The following is a 16,589-nucleotide window of genomic DNA, read 5'->3' on the forward strand; positions in this document are numbered from 1 at the left end:
TTATTGGTTGAATTGATAGCTTATTGAGTACCACTATGTTTGTTACCCCAAGCTTGGCTACTAAAGCTCCTTCAGTTACTGTACTTCTGAAATCCTTTTGATTAGAACTCAGTAGTTTTTCTTTCTAACCGGTAAAATTAGATGATCCAGATTCCTCAAGTATATTTTTAGACCCAGACCTGGAATCCCACTGGGTTTCTGAGAACTAGAACTTGAGATCACTTTTTATTCTTTACATGGTTTATATATGTACTGATAGGAAAATAATTCACATATTGAATTTGCTGTTTCTGAATTCTACTTCTTATATTTTCCTTTACATAGTTTTCTTAAATGTGTAAAAGAAGTGTTTTATGCTTATTAAAGATATCACCTACCAGTCATTTTGTAGCATTAACTATGGTATTGAATTTCTTTTTGTATGTGAAAAATGTCACTATTGGCTATCCATCTTTCTTTACTGTATACTTGTTTGGAATTTAATTATCATGTTAGAAATATATATCCACAAAATTCAAAATTGGAAACTTAAAGGAGAAGAAAAACATTTTAGCTTTAAGTTAGAAATATTAAGCAAATTTGTCTAAATTTTGCCTACATATAAAAATGTAAAATTTATCCCAATCTAAAGATATAAATGAACATGTAACGTATTCTAACCTAATAAGTGACTTTATCACTACCTGTAAGCATACCTGAAGAAACAAACAATAACAAAAAAAAACCAAAAAGTGAGCCCAGCTGGTATTGCTCAGTGGTTGAGCATAGACCTATGAACCAGGAAGTCATACTTCAATTCCTGTTAGGGCACATGCTCGATTTGTGGGTTCGATCCCCTGTTGGGGGCTTGCAGGAGGCAGCTGATCAATGATTATCTCTCATCATTGATGTTTCTAGCTTTCTCTTCCTCTCCTTCCTCTCTGAAATCAATACAAATATGTAAATATTTTAAAAAGTGAGGCAAAATGAATAAACCATAATATTGAATGCCAGGATCTGAGTTCTAATTTCTCCCTCTGAGATGATTAACTGAAATTTTACATATAAGTTATTATCCATTCTAAACTCAAATATCATAATAGAATACATAGTTGTTGTTTTGGCAAGACATTTTTAAAGCAATGATATAAATACATTAGATGAGTAATCTCTGTGCTCCAATTTGAAACTACATTAAAGTATCAATATAGGACATTAGTGTCAACATTAATGTATGAAATAATTGTAGATACTAATCAAGAACTTTACTTTGGAAACTTTCTGAAAGAGCCTCAAATTAATGCAATTCATTAATGGCATATTCCTGAATCATGGATTATGAATATTATATCAGAGCAAGTCTTAGAAATAGAGAGAGAGAGAGAGATAATATGCAAATTAGGCCAGGATGTCCTAAAGGTCACGACCAGCTCAGGAGGAGGTGCCTGGCGCGGGCCCAGAGCCTAAGAGAACAACAGACAGGGCGGCCCGCACCCGGCCCTGGAGCCAGAGAGTACAACACGCAGGGTGGCCGGCCTCCAGCCCCATCCTCGTGGCTGTGGTGCTGGGCTGCTGGGGCCAGAGCGGAGACACAAACCCGCAGGGGGGCCGGGTTGATTCTGACCAAGGGCATATACCTAGGTTTCAGGCTCCTCCCTGGCCGGGGCCCAGGTCAGGGCTCATGCAGAAGACAACTTATCAAAGTGTGCCTCTCACATTGATGTTTCTCTCTGTCTTTCCCTCTCCCATGCTCTCTAAAAATCAATGGGAAAATATCCTCATGTGAGGATAAAAAAAAAGAAAGAAAGAAATGTCATATCCTATGAAAGACACATCTTGAAAATGCCTAAAAAAAGTTGTCATTTTTTTGTGGTGAAGGGACTGGAGTCCGTGTTGATGAAAACACCATGGCAGGTGTGGTGGCCAGCAGTGGCAGCAGCAGCGGGGGTGATGGGGGTGGCATCTTACCCTGATCAGCCTGGTTGCCTCCCACAAAGGGAGGCCATACTGTGGCTTAGGCCCGCTGGCTCCCCATGGGGAGCAGGCCTAAGCCATCAGTAGGACATCCCCTGAGGGCTCCAGGACTGTGAGAGGGGCAGGCTGGGCTGAGGGACCGCTCCACCCCACCCCCAGCCCCAGTGCACAAATTTCGTGCACTGGGCCTCTAGTTTAGTATAAATTTTTGGAATCTTTTTTGAAATAACTAATGTGCTTATATTTTGTCAAATATGTACTCAGTAGAGAGTTTCCCTTTAGTGTAAATGGGCTTAGAATAACAACACAAGACCCTGTTTTATGAAAGTAACAGTAGTTCACTTCGTTATAACTATCAATAAACAAGTATAACATAAAGCTCACTTTTATTTGACTTTTACATTTATCTAATGATATATAATTCAATGACTCTTCATTATGAAAATCACTAAAAATTAACAATTTGGAAATATATATTTAAATTTTGATGATGAGTTTTTCTATGTCAGAAAGAAAGACCAGATATCCTGAACAAATATTTTAATTTAAACAAAAAGTCCTAAATATCTCTCATACACATACACATGTACACACACACACCTCACAGGAAAATAATGCATATTAACTGAAGCAAAAACAAAAACTGAAAATAGCAACATAGAGAGAGATAAGCACTTTATAAACTCGTTATTTGCTTTTGGCATGATTTTGAGGTTCCATTTTTCGGATGAGTGCATAATTATAGGAGAAAGGCGACAAAGCCACCACACATGCAAAGCTGGGTGACTCGCGGGGGATGCCTCTTTAAAGCCAATGTCTCGGAGCGTGACATGTTCAGTCAATGAGAGAAGAAAGGGCTCCGCACAGACAGGAAAATAAGCAGATTTTTCTGCTTCAAATTTAGCACCAGGGCTATGGGAAATATTAAAGTAGACAGGTAGTCTGCTGAGAATTCAAAACCTCAAACTGATATATGGATTAGATTTGTGACCTAAATGTGATCGTAGTTTTGGTTCCAAGCAATTGTAAGGTGTAAACTGTTTTTAAATTTATTTCTGATTTTTAATGCTTACAGACAGTTGGCAGAAGCAATCATAGCTTCTCTCTAAAGAAACTCTCCTTAAATAAAGGATTCAAATAAGTTTTTATTAATAAAGACTCAGAGCATTAGAAAATATAAGGGAAAAGGCACTATACTGAGACAATAAGACCCAGCTGAAGTATGGAAACAAAGTCAGACTTCCAGTGTTTTCAGGTTTTAGAAAGATTTCAGAATGGAAAGCCAGTATGTGTGTGAGTGTGTATGTGTATGTATCTCTGTGTGTGTTTGTATGTATCTGTTAGTATATGTCAGTGTGTGTGTGTGTGTGTGATTCAAAATAAGTTTTAGGGAGAGGAGACTATGAAAGATGGCCAAACAAATTAAGAAAATAACCAAATGAAACTTCAAAAAATGAAAAATAATGTTAAAATGTATCATCCAGTTAACATCAATTAGAGATAATAAAATAAAGAATTGGTAAAATTAAGGAATAACTAATGAAACTACACAGTAGACCATGGAACCAAATATGGGGATTATGCAGGATATTATGAGAAACATGAAGGATAGCTTGAGAGAATATTTGTCAAAGCAGTCTTAGTATCTATCAGCCAGGGATATTTCTCCTTTTTATATCATCTAATGTCTTTCAAGAAGGGATTAAAAATTTATCCAAGGTTTATAATTTTCTCCAAGAAAAATGTTTTGTAATAGTTTTATTCTAGATACCTTCTTATAAAATTGATCTGTAAATTAAATGTCATTCTAAATAAAATTATGTTTTTCTGTGAAACCTGACATTTATTAAATTGATATAGAACCAAAAGGATGAAGAGCCAAGACATATTTTAAAAATGAACAATTTAAGATCTTGACTAAATCAAATAACAACTGTCATATAACATTAGCAATTAAGACAATATGGCCTTGTCACTGAGATTGTCAAGAAAGAGTCCAAAGAAAGAAAATAGAGATCTACAAACAAATCCACATAAATATAAGAACTATATAGATAGAGCTGTATTTGCAGATCCATGGGGGAGAGGATGGGTTATTAATAATGCTTTGGGAACACTTGATTATCCTTCTGTGAAACTATTTGAAATTTTTGACTATAGTAATCTCAAAGCAGTTCCAGTTGGAGTAAAAATTTGTGTGCAAAAAACAAATATTTTCATATGTTTGAAGGAAATAATTGATCTTTATGATATAATGACAAAGATTTAAGCAATTAATATAGAACCAAACAATAAACAAAAAGAGAAAATGTGCAAGCATGTAGAAAGTTATTGAGAAATTTGGCTCCTGCAAATTAAGATTGTTTCAACCTAAACATCCCATAAAGTACAAAGATAAATTATAAACTTGTCTTCACTAATGCAAACTTGAAGGTATATGTAACACATATAACTGACAAAGGGTTAGTATGAAGGATATGTGAAAAATCTTCTAAACACAACTTAAAATCTCCATAATTACCCTGTAAAATGAGCAGAAGGCACAAATAAATATTTTCTACTAGAGAAGATAAGAATGGTTAATAAACCTATCAAAATACATTCAATATTACTGGTATTCAGGAAAATTCAAATTAAAAAGAAACAATAACATTGTTTTTAATCTGTTGAATTGACAATGCCCAAAGAAGACATAAATCAACTTATTAGAGTTCATAGAACAAAATTTGTAATTTTGCCTGCTGGTAAGAGGTAAAGTGGTATAATCTCTTTGTGAAACAATTTGTCATTACTCTTTTTTCCCTTTTAAATATGAAATGTCCACACTTTATAGCCTAATACTTTCAGCTGTAGGAATAGAATTGCTGAGAAGCTCTTTTTAATGTGAATGAGAAGACATAAGTATTAATGGCTAATTTCTTGCAATAGTGAAATATCAGAATTAATATATATGGCCGCTGACAGAACAATAAATACATAAATTGAAGTATATACACAGGAATACTATGTAGCACTGAACATGAACTATAATTAAATGCATAAACATGCACAATTAAAGATCCAATAGGAATGGAAAACAAGATTCAAGAACATGGCTACTCTGTGGATGGGATAATGAATGGGATGGAATTGGGCCTTAAGAGTCATGATTATCATTATTATAGATAGTATGTACATAGGTGCTTATTTCTCTTTGTCTTTAGTGGTCCACATATTTGGTCATGCTTCTCATTGAGAATTTACGTTGAATCATCAGCTTTACCTATCAGTTTGTTTACCTGCAAAGCTAAGAACATACTTGACACGTAATTATCATACAAAAATGGTTGCTTAAATAATAGTCTTTAATATTTTTAAACTATTCCATTTCTAGTTAGCATTTAAGATGAAATGTCTTTTGTTGCCATAGTGAATTGTTGGTGCTTTACTCTAATAGGAATTTAATTGGACAGACTTTTGTTATTTTGTAACATGCAAAGGTCAGTGGTATTTTAATATTTTTGGTAAAATATGATAAACGTTATCATGATTTTCCATAACATTTCACTTCATTATCTGCCTATATTCTTCAAACACTTCAAAACATAGGCAATTAATGGAATTTATGAAATATTGATGGGGAAATATATACTATACTAGAGGCTTGGTGCATGAGATTCCTTCACTGGGGTAGGGGAGGGGGCGGTCCCTCACCCCAGCCTGTACTTTTTCTCAGTCCAGAACCCCTTGGGAGATGTCCACCAGCCAGCTTAGGCCTGATTCCTGGGGGGGTCGGGCCTAAGCCGGCAGTCAGACAAACCTCTTGTAGTCTGGGGTTCTAATAGCCCAGAACCCCTTGCTCCTTACCACCCGCCTGCAGCCTTGTTCCTTACCACCGCCACTGCACTTGCCAGCCATGAGCCCATCTTCAGGCTCAACAGCGCTCCCCCTGTGGAAGTGCATTGACCATCAGGGGGCAGCTCCTGCATTGAGCATCTGCCCTCTGGTGGTCAGTGCACGTCATAGTGACTGGTTGTTCCACTGTTCAGTTGATTTGCATATTGCACTTTTATTATATAGGAGGATAGAGGTAGACAGACTTTCATGATCCTTATAGTCATAAGTAGCTTATCCACAAAATGAAGGAAATTTCATATTAAAGAATGTAATAAAATGGAAAATAATGAAAAATAAGTGAGATTGAAAACATCTCTAAATCTAGTGCTTGCCCAAATAAATGGCTCCTCATGACCATTTTGAAATAGTTTTCTTAAAAATCAAAGAGGAATTCTAAGACCAGAGCTTTGACATTTAAAATATTTTCTTGTAATGTCCTTCCTCTGAATTGAGTCATTAGAACATTCTATTCTGATCCAACCATGTGGAATGTTTAATTGACTTAATCTTGGGTTTTAAATTAGGTTTATAACATAAGAATCAGAATTCCAGCCCTGCCTCTTTGGTCTTTATTAACCTCCTCCTTTAACAAAAAGACTTCACATCATGTCACATTTGGTCCTAATTTGCAGGTGGAGACTGTGTTCTTCATAAACAAGAGAGTTTACAATTCTTCCATGTTCCTCTTTTGTTTTCTTTCTCATTTCTCTTCTTCAGGTTATACTTCTCAATGGAATCTTTCTTCTGATGAAATTACCTTTCCAATGTTTATATTCTCCCTCATTCTTTCAGACATTGTTGGAAATCTAATTTATTTCCTAAACCATATCCTTTTTTACTTTATATTTATTGCTCTGAAAAAACACAATCTCAAGAAATCAGTGAGCATTTTCTTACACTTTTCTGATACTGTATCTTGAGCTTATAGTTAGTGTTTTAAGATACCCATGTTTATAAATAAAGAAGGATGAAGAATGGGATGGTGATAATTAGAAATTCTGGACACTGTGCCTGTCCTCCCCACTCCACACCTACTTTCCATTATTCTTTATTTGGTTATCCTAAGCTAAATATATTTTAGCCACTGGAATGGCTCAGAGTAGGCTTAGATGAGTCAATGCATGTTGAGGACAGATTTTCTGGGCACATTTGGGACAGAATATTTTTGTATTTAAGAGAGAACTATAGTGCTCACTTTGGCAGCATGTATACTAAAATGGGAATGACAAAGAGAAGATTAGCATGGCCGCTGATCAAGGATGACACACAAATTGTGAATGTTCCATATTAAAAAAAATGAGAAAGAACTCTTACAGCCGTATTTTCTTTCTCTGACTAGATGTGAACCCCCAAACATGTAACTTTAATCTCAGTGGCATGTACATGGTGAGGGGGACAAGCTTTAGAGTGAACCTAACACTGTGCACTTGAGGAGAGTTAGGAATCTGAGTCTGTGATAACACCTCTGAGCCTCTGGTTCTGCTGAAGCCCCTCCTCACCACAGATTCCTCTTCTGTCAACTGATAATTTTTCTTATTTTTTTAAGCCATGTTAAGTTGGACTTCCCATTACTTGTAGTCAGAGTAATGCTAAGGGTTTCATTAGCCTTCCTAAAGTGTCCATTATGTGTCAAATCCTGAGATTGACATTTTACATATTTTATAACTCTAACTAGAGGCCCGGTGCACAGATTTGTGCCTTGGTGGGGTCCCTCAGCCTGGTCTGTGCCCTTCCGCAATCCGGGACCCCTTGGGGAATATTGGGCTGCTGGTTTTGACCCAATCCCTGAGATTGAGAGACTTCACCGGTGCACAAATCCATGCACCAGGCTTCTAGTATGCATATAAGATTTTTGATTAAACTCTTCCCTCCTTCCTTCCTCCCCACTTCTCTCTGGGATTCATCAGTCTCTTCCATGTGTCCATGCTTGTGCTTTGAACGTCTGCCCCCTGATAGTCAGTGTGTGTCATATCTACTGACTGAATGGTCGAATAGTCACTTAGGTTTTTATATATATAGATTAGACTTCCTCGGCCTGGCCTTGGGGGATCGGGCCAAAACCAGCTCTCCAACATCCCCTGAGGGGTCCCAGATTGCTAGATGGCAGTTCTCTGGTGACGCATCCCAGAATCGGGCTTCCTTCTCTCTTCTCCCAATATTATGTCACTTTTTCTCTGTATCTGTCTCGCTTCTTTCATCTCACTTTACCCTAAGTTTGGTGGTAACTGACAACTTGTAGGCATTTAGCTGCAAAATGCAATTATTTAGCAAGCAGGATTTATTTAGCCTGAAAGCTGGTCAGCCTAGGGCAGGACCCTATTCAATGTCAGGCTCCTGCCCAGGGCCCTTCCACCCAGGGGGAGTCCTGTGATGGCAGGAACCTCCTTCTTCCAACCTTAGCTGCTCCTTCACCTCCTTCCCTCCCCAAGGTTGCCCACTGGCACTACTGTCAGCCCAGAAGGAGGGAAGCTGTGGCTGGTTTCCCAGGTTGAGAGTGGTAGCAGGAAAATTCACTGCCTCCACTGGAAATCAACATTAAGTGGATGGGCCGGCATGGGCGCCAGACGTTGGGGCCGCAGCCAGTAGGTCCTGCACATCTCATCATTTAGCTAATTGAGTCGAAAAGTTTCTGTAAGGGCCAGACCCATGACCACTGCAATGGGCTAGAGCAGCAGTTCTCAACCTGTGGGTCGCGACCCCTTTGGGGGTCAAATGACCTTTTCACAGGGTTCGCCTAAGACCATCGGAAAACACATATATATTTACATATTGTTTTTGTGATTAATCGCTATGATTTAATTATGTTCAATTTGTAACAATGAAATTGGGGATCACTACAACATGAGGAACTGTATTAAAGGGTTGCGGCATTAGGAAGGTTGAGAACCACTGGGCTAGAGGCTGGTGGGGAGCCAGACCCGAAGTGGGGAGCCAATGGACTAGAAGCCCGGTACACGGATTCATGCACCGATGGGGTCCCTTGGCCTAGATTGGGTCGAAACCAGCTCTCCGACATCCCCTGAGGGGTCTCGGATTGTGAGAGGGCAGTTCTCAGGTGACACACCCTGGAACTGGGCTCCCTCCTCTCTGGTTCCAGGTGCATCCCCCGAGAGCTGCAGTTGCCAAGTCACCGCAGCTCGGCAGCTCCTGCATTGAGCACCTTCTCCCTGGTGGTCAGTGCGCATCACTGGTCGGCCGGTCGCTTAGGCTTTTATATATATAGATAGGCACTGCTTAAAAGCAGACCTCTCAGCCTCAGCAATATTGATTTGGAGGCCAGGTAATGAGCTGCTATGGGAGATTCCTGTACATCACAGTGTGTTTAGCAACATCCCGGCATTTTTCTGCTAGATGACAGTAACACCTTCCTGTTGTAACAACTAAAAATATCTCCTGGTAGTGCCAAACACCTTCTGGGAGACAAAGTCACATGTGATTTAGAAAAATTACGTTAAAGGAAAGCATATTTATCTTACTTATACATGAAGAAACTGAGAATGAAAACACTTAAGTGTGAATGGATCAAAGACAATAAAACTAGAACGTGCAGGCAACAAGGCTTGGATCCAAGTGTTTATAATCCCCAAGCTTTAACTCTTTAGCTTCATTAATCAATGCACAAAGAAGTACACTTACTACATATATAGCCATAGGAAGGTATTTATTCAAATACAAGGTGGTGGTTGCTAGTACTGTTAGCATTTTGATATATGATACCAGTACATTGAAAACCCACTGCTCACCAGGCTGCATTCACAAATGAACTATTAATGTCCCACACTGGGCTATGTTATCCTTTTATTTAGATGAATCTCTGCAAGCCCCACAACTTCTTCAGTTATTGCTAGATAACATGTGTTTTTTATTTTAAGAATATTTTACTTATAATAACAATCTAATTTCAGAAATTAAATGGCCGGTCGAATATAATTTTCCAATTCCTTATTTTAATTTAATTTTTCTCGTTTCCTATAACTCAGTCTTCTTTCAGGCTAGAAACTGCAGTGAGGCAGAGTGGGGATTGTGTTCAGTTTTCCTCATTTTTCCCACTTTTCTTTCCCCTCCTGCTCTAATCACTGTTTTGTGGCTCCTAGTCTGAGGCTAGAGTTTGGAAAGGAAAGAGAGTTGAAGACAAGGAACAACTTGGCTTGCATGGTTCTTATGTTCCTTGATAGTAGTGTTCTCTGAGATTGGTGGATATGCTAAACTTTCCTTTTGAGATATTTTGGAAGATAATCAAAGATATTGATTTCTCTCATAATTACAGAGGTAATGCATTTGCTCTGGGTAGTCATGCATAACTCTTTTTTAACTCCCAGACATTTCCTATATTTGGATAAACTAAATTAAACTCAGTCTTACTAGGTATCAAGGTTTCACATCTAATCAGCTGGAAATAGGTACTTTTGACTCAGCATTGTTAGAAGTATAAACCTCTCTGCTTTGTATGTTTCTAGCCAATATATTTCTTACGTTTAGAATTTTCCAAGCTTCAGTCCAGTTTCAGTCTCAACTTCTATAACATTTAAGTGACACAGGAAATTCCTAGGAAAAGTTCCTCTCATGATTGTCACTTACCTTGAGGGGGAGGTAATCATATCCCTTCTCTCTTGGATGAGATGTCCGAGGGAAAATGCCACAACATTCCTACAACGTTCAAAAAGGAAAGTCTCTCTGCTTGTTTGTTCACATCCAACCTCTGACCCTAGAAGGGCATGATAAGTCAAAAGTCACCGGACTGGTTTAGATCGCTAATATCACAAGACCAGCATCCATGGCTCTTCACTGAGGAATATGGGGATACTTGTCACCTTTGTGTTGTTCTCAGCGTTTGTGACCTCTCCCAAAACTGAGACAGAAAGCATCCACTGTTAGCATCTTGTTAGGCATCGATCAAGCATAGACATGTTGCAATGCATATATTGAAAGATAAGGGAACTGGCTATGGTCTTGCATTTTTCTCTTAACTCAGTCAACTTGGAGAAATTATGTGGCATTTTAAGCCTCAGGTCCCTCGTCTGCCAGAATAAACACCGCATACACTTTACTGGCCTTAATTGCCTGGCAAATAGTAGGTTCATAATAAGATGGCCATGGGAGGTGGTTCTAGAATATGTGCTTCTCTGTCTTGGAATTTGAAATATCATTAGTCTAAGTGACCATTGAGCTTAATGAAATTAGCCAACCATATCATTAAATGTCAAGTTATGAACCTGTCCTTTGATTTGTTTGACATAGATTAGAAAGGGCAGAGAAATACATCTTTTGCTAAAATCAGGCAAAAATGCTATTTATTGTAACCATTTTAAGCCTACATAGTACATGTACTTAACTATATTGTACATTTTGAAAAGTATACATAAAATGATTAATTTCTAAACTTCAAATAGTTTGTATTAGTTGTTTATTGTGCTACATCTGCATAGGAAGAGTAGACATTATATTGATTTCCTCAAATTCATCTTGTCTCTCCCTGACTGCCTAGCCATTTAGGCTACTGGCCCAAACTCCACATCCTAGCTGTGATTAATCAAAGTCAGTCAAAGTAATCCCACCTGTCTTGTTAGCAACTGGTTCAGACACCCGGCTCTAAGCACACTTCTGATTGACATTCCACTACTACCTTATGAGTGAACATCTGACCTATGTTGGGCTTTTAAAACTGGTGGGAGGGTATTTTTTACAATTTGAGAGAGGCTTTTGCCACTTTGCTTGCAACAGGCAGAACCGAGGAAACACTGCCACTGGAAGCCATGCTACAGCTGCAGGCGGAAGCAGCCTCAGGAGGTAGCTCAACACTGGACCACAGTGTTAGACTAGAAAGAGCCAGGGTCCTCATGACGTTTCTGAACTGCCCTTCTTTCTTCTGAACTTGCAGAATTCTGAGCTAGTAGAATCTTTAGTCTTTAACCATCATGTAAAAAGCAAAAAGAAGACCATCTCTAGAAATGTGTCCTTTTTGAGTTTTTATTTTTATCCTGACTTTGGGCTTGTGTATTATTTATTGAAATATGTTTCCTTATTTGTTCTATTTAAGCCTTTCCATTTCAGCAAGAGTAGATTTTTAGTGAACGTTTCCCTATTTTAAGCTAACTTTTTAAATAGCCGATTTTTTAAAATATGAAAATGCCCAAGATTATAGTGTCATTTTATAGTCATAGTGTGTGGTATTTTTACACCAGTGATATATATGTATATTTTAAGAAATCACTGTTTAAATTATCCTATTATTATAAGAGCTATTATTCCAAGTCACCCACATACACCCTTTCTCTCTAACTTCTGTTTTTATCATGGTACCACTTAGCTCACTTAGGAATCTTATAACCTTCAGTCTACCTCTTATGCAAATCCATCGTATTCTCTTACAGTCTCTCTAATCATACCTTTTCACTTCTGTAAAAGCTAAATATAGTTTACATTATTTTGCCCTTTTCATCCTTTAAGATGTTACTATATATATTCTATTCTATACATACACATATACATATAATATGCATATACATATATGTATATGTATTGGAAGAGAATATGTATATAAAATATATTTTAAAATACATATATATTTAATATTGAAATAGAAGGCAAAAGACAAATAAAAAAATAAAGAAAACAAAAACAAATTAACAAAACCTTTGCTAAAAGTTCATGGTAAAATTCAACATAAGAATTGGCAGAATCTGCCCATTCGGCGTAGCTCAGTAGTTGCACATTGACCTATGAACCAGGTGGTCATGGTTCGATTCCCAGTCAGGGCACATGCCCAGGTTGTGGGCTCCATCCCCAGTGTAGGGCCTGCAGAAGGCAGCTGATCAATGATTTTCTCTCATCATTGATGTTTCTATCTCTCTTCCTCTTCCTTCCTCTCTGAAATCAATAAAATCAATAAAAATATATTTTTAAAAATTGGGAGATTCTGCTTGAGGATATTATGCCAAGTGAAATAAAACAATCACAGAATATCTAATACTATGTGATTTCACTTACATAATGTATCTCAAATAGTCATGTTCATAGTAGCAAAGAATAGAATGGTTATCAGGGTCTGGGGGAGGGGGGAATGGGGTGTAAAATTTCATTTAGGCAAGATGAATAAGCTTCCAAGATCTGCTGCACAACATTGTGTCTATACATAACAAAACTGTATTGTACAGATTTCATGTTGTGTTCTTACCATGATGCAATAAAAAAAATCTAATGACAACATCTGTTAAAAGCAAATAAAACAATCTTTCTTATTCAAATGATTTTAAAACCTTGAAAGGAACACCAAATTTGTCCTTTAAATTTGTAGCATATGTATTTTGAGGGCGCCAAATTACAAACTAAAGACCTGTGAAATGAATTAAGATATTTATATTTCAATTAGCTAGCACCTTTACCTAAAATTTATTTTAATATGCTACACTGAAATCAGAAATAATTTACATTTGAACTTCAAGAATGATGTCTGTAAGTGCACATAAATTGATTTATACTAATTAAAAGTAACCATAAAAACATGAAATTATAGTATGCTTAAAGTAGCAAATTAACCAATAAAATCAATTTTTTATCTTTGTGCAACATAATAAATATGTATGCTCACTTTTTATAGAACATCGTAAAGTAGTTCTTTCTATTCCGGAGAGTCTATATAATCTATAAACATGGTTAAGAAATTAAAATCTAAGCATATTTTAAGGAGTGTATTATCACTAATATACAATAAACGCATGATAAACTAAACATAGGGAATTTATTGTATGTGATGATTATTCATTTTCATCTTTGTACACATCTTGTTTACCCAATATTTTATTATCATATCGGTTCTTAATTTCTCTTTTCTCCAGAGCCACAATAAAAGCCTTATTCATTTTTCTTACTCTTTGAAATTTTTATTTATATCTCAGTAAGCAGTTACTGCCTTGAAAATTTTCTAGCAACATATTCCCCTATTTTTTCTACTTTTTGTCAGATTATTCTTTTTAAACAGTCCTGAATGGTTTCTTTTATTGATTATGATTGATGTAGGAAAACATTAAACTATTTTGCCTTGAGGCTTCATCCTTTTCCTTTCTTATTTCTTAGTAGATGGTAGGTAGTTGAGTAATGAAGTTAGCAGTCATTATGATATTTTAAGGAGCATTTATATGTCTCATATAGCACCTTACATTCATTCACCCATTTCAGTTTTATGACTACTTGGACAAGGTGCCTAGAATTAATATTCACATTTAGGGGTGAAAAGCTAGAGGCTTAAAGATGTTAATTCCCCAGGTGATATTTCTATTAAGAGGTAGAGTCAGCATAAGAAGCAGGAGCTATGTGACCTTGGAACCCAATGTATTAACTCTGACGTTTTCTGCTTCCCGTTTGCTTGCATGGCTTCACCTGATATTTTTGGAAACTGGTAACATTTAATTTCCTCTTCTTTTTAAATATGTTTTTATTTATTTCAGAGAGAGGAAGGGAGAGGAAGAAAGAGATGGAAACATCAATTATGAGAGAGAATCTTTGATTAGCCCAGTGATGGCGAACCTATGACATGCGTGTCAGAGGTGACACGCAAACTCATTTTTTTGGTTGATTTTTCTTTGTTAAATGGCATTTAAATATATAAAATAAATATCAAAAATATAAGTCTTTGTTTTACTATGGTTTCAAATATCAAAAAATTTCTCTATGTGACACAGCACCAGAGTTAAGTTAGGGTTTTTCAAAATGCTGACAGGCTGAGCTCAAAAGATTTGCCAACACTGGATTAGCCGCTTCCTGCATGCACCCAACTGGGGATCAAGCCTGAAATCCAGGCATGTGCCCTAACCTGGAATTGAACCTAGACCTTCTGGTTCATAGGTGGACACTCAACCATGGAGCCACACTGGTTGGGCTAATTTCCTCTTGATTTACATACCATATGACAGTTAAGTCAGGCCTAGTGAGAGATCTTCCTGTCTCTTCCTAGACATTTTTGAATGCCTGACACATAGAAACTAGTCAGCTGTCTCAAAATGAAAACCCCAAAATTATCCTATTCTTCAATTGCTGTGCTATACTTTTGGAGGCATCTTTAAAAAATGTATACCTCTCTTCCCCTCAACCCAATTTATTTGTCAGGTGTTGATAAATGTTTGCCAGGATTACTATAAATTGCAAAATCTATGCAATGATTTCAGAGAATTTCTGGTCAAATAATAATTCTCAGTCTTCAGAACTATATTGTTATATTTATAAAAGAAATCTCTTTAGATCTTCCAGGAAATGTAAATCTATTTTATAGGGCATCTGGTCCCTGGATGCTGTAGATATATTCTTTAATCCTCTGAAATAACCACTATATACTATTAATTTCATACACACACACACACACACACACACACACACACACACACACACACTTTCTCTTATGTTAGGCTATAAACCAGGCTGGGAAAAGTTCTTCTGAGTGTTAACCTTTTATCTTGTAAATAGAAATTGTGACACAATTGGTTGAATTTCCTCATAAGTTATTATTTGGTAGTGCTTTTATTTAGTTATTTAATAAATGCTTATCTTAAAAACCTAAGCATGTAAATATGATTGAGAATTATAATATATTACTTAGATAAAATGGGAGCACATTACTTAAAAAGGTTGGCTTGCTATTGGCTGTAGGAATGACCCTTCCTCCCTACTTGGTGCTCAAAAGTAGGCTACATTGTCTGTGCTCCCCTCACTCATTGTCCTCAGTATCTGCGCCTCTAGTTATGCCATCTTGTAAGTCTGATCATTCAAAGGAACCCAATGAACTTCACCACCTCTTGTCTTTCTTATAAAGTACCTTAATATTTCCTTCCTATTCCTGTCAAGTGAAATGTACAAGTATATGTAAGAAATATAGTATTATATAAGAAATACGCTATGTGAAATATAACTTTTGCTAATGTACATTAGAGCAAGTAATACAAATGCATATTTTCAGCAACAGTCTAGAAATAATAACTAGGAAAACTGTAATGCATGAGTTTCCACAGGTGCAGTGTGATAATGAAATTAAAGCCTGTACTTGCCAGGAATCGAACCTGAGACACTTTGGTGTACAGTCTGATGCTCTAACTATTGATGTGCCCCTGTATTGTATATGCGTAGTAGTCTGCTTTACTTAATCATACTTTTTCCATAATGTTAATGAAGGTTTGTTCATTTTTTTCTATTCTCTCTCTCTTTCTTTTTTTGTTAATCCTCACCTGAGAATGTTTTTTCCATTTTTTTCAGGGAATGGAAAGGAAGGAGGGAAGAAAGGAGAGAGAGAGAGAGAGAGAGAGAGAGAGATGTGAGAGAGACATATTGATTGGTTGCCTCCCAAAAGTGCTTCAACCAGGATTGGGGAGCAAACCCAAAACTCAGGTATGTTCCTTTCACCAGGAATCAAACCTGAGATACTTTGGTGCACAGTCTGATGCTCTATTGAGGATCCACCAGGCCACTAGTAAATACTGAAAAAGGAAGGTTGGCCAAAAGACAAAGATCAAAGAAAAAAAATTACTCTATTTATATACATCTTTGCTTAGTGGTTGATTATTAAGTGCTATTTTTGAGGCACCAAATCTAGTTTTATTTTTCAGAATATCTGTGTTAAGAAGCACTCAGAACTTTTTGCTGAGTGTTTTGGAAAGAGCTGCATAGCATTTAGGGTTTATTGAGAATATGACGAGTCTAGATTGGAAGAAAAGATTCTAAATTCACTTTGGTCTTTTGTGCAATTTTTTCCATGATCTGTTTTTCCTCAAAACCCC

At 36.8% G+C, this 16,589-nt stretch overlaps 1 protein-coding gene and 1 non-coding gene across 4 annotated transcripts in view; both read left to right on the plus strand.

Annotated features, from left to right (window-relative positions):
• Positions 1–16,589, plus strand: part of LRFN5 (leucine rich repeat and fibronectin type III domain containing 5) — a 297,089-nt gene that overhangs the window by 116,446 nt on the left and 164,054 nt on the right. The window lies entirely within an intron of this gene.
• On the plus strand, positions 7,017–7,121 carry LOC118661406. Its single transcript, XR_004969331.1, has one exon. It is a non-coding gene; the product is annotated as a U6 spliceosomal RNA (small nuclear RNA).

This window comes from Myotis myotis, unplaced genomic scaffold (assembly GCF_014108235.1).
Source record: "Myotis myotis isolate mMyoMyo1 unplaced genomic scaffold, mMyoMyo1.p scaffold_m19_p_1, whole genome shotgun sequence".
NCBI lineage: Eukaryota > Metazoa > Chordata > Mammalia > Chiroptera > Vespertilionidae > Myotis > Myotis myotis.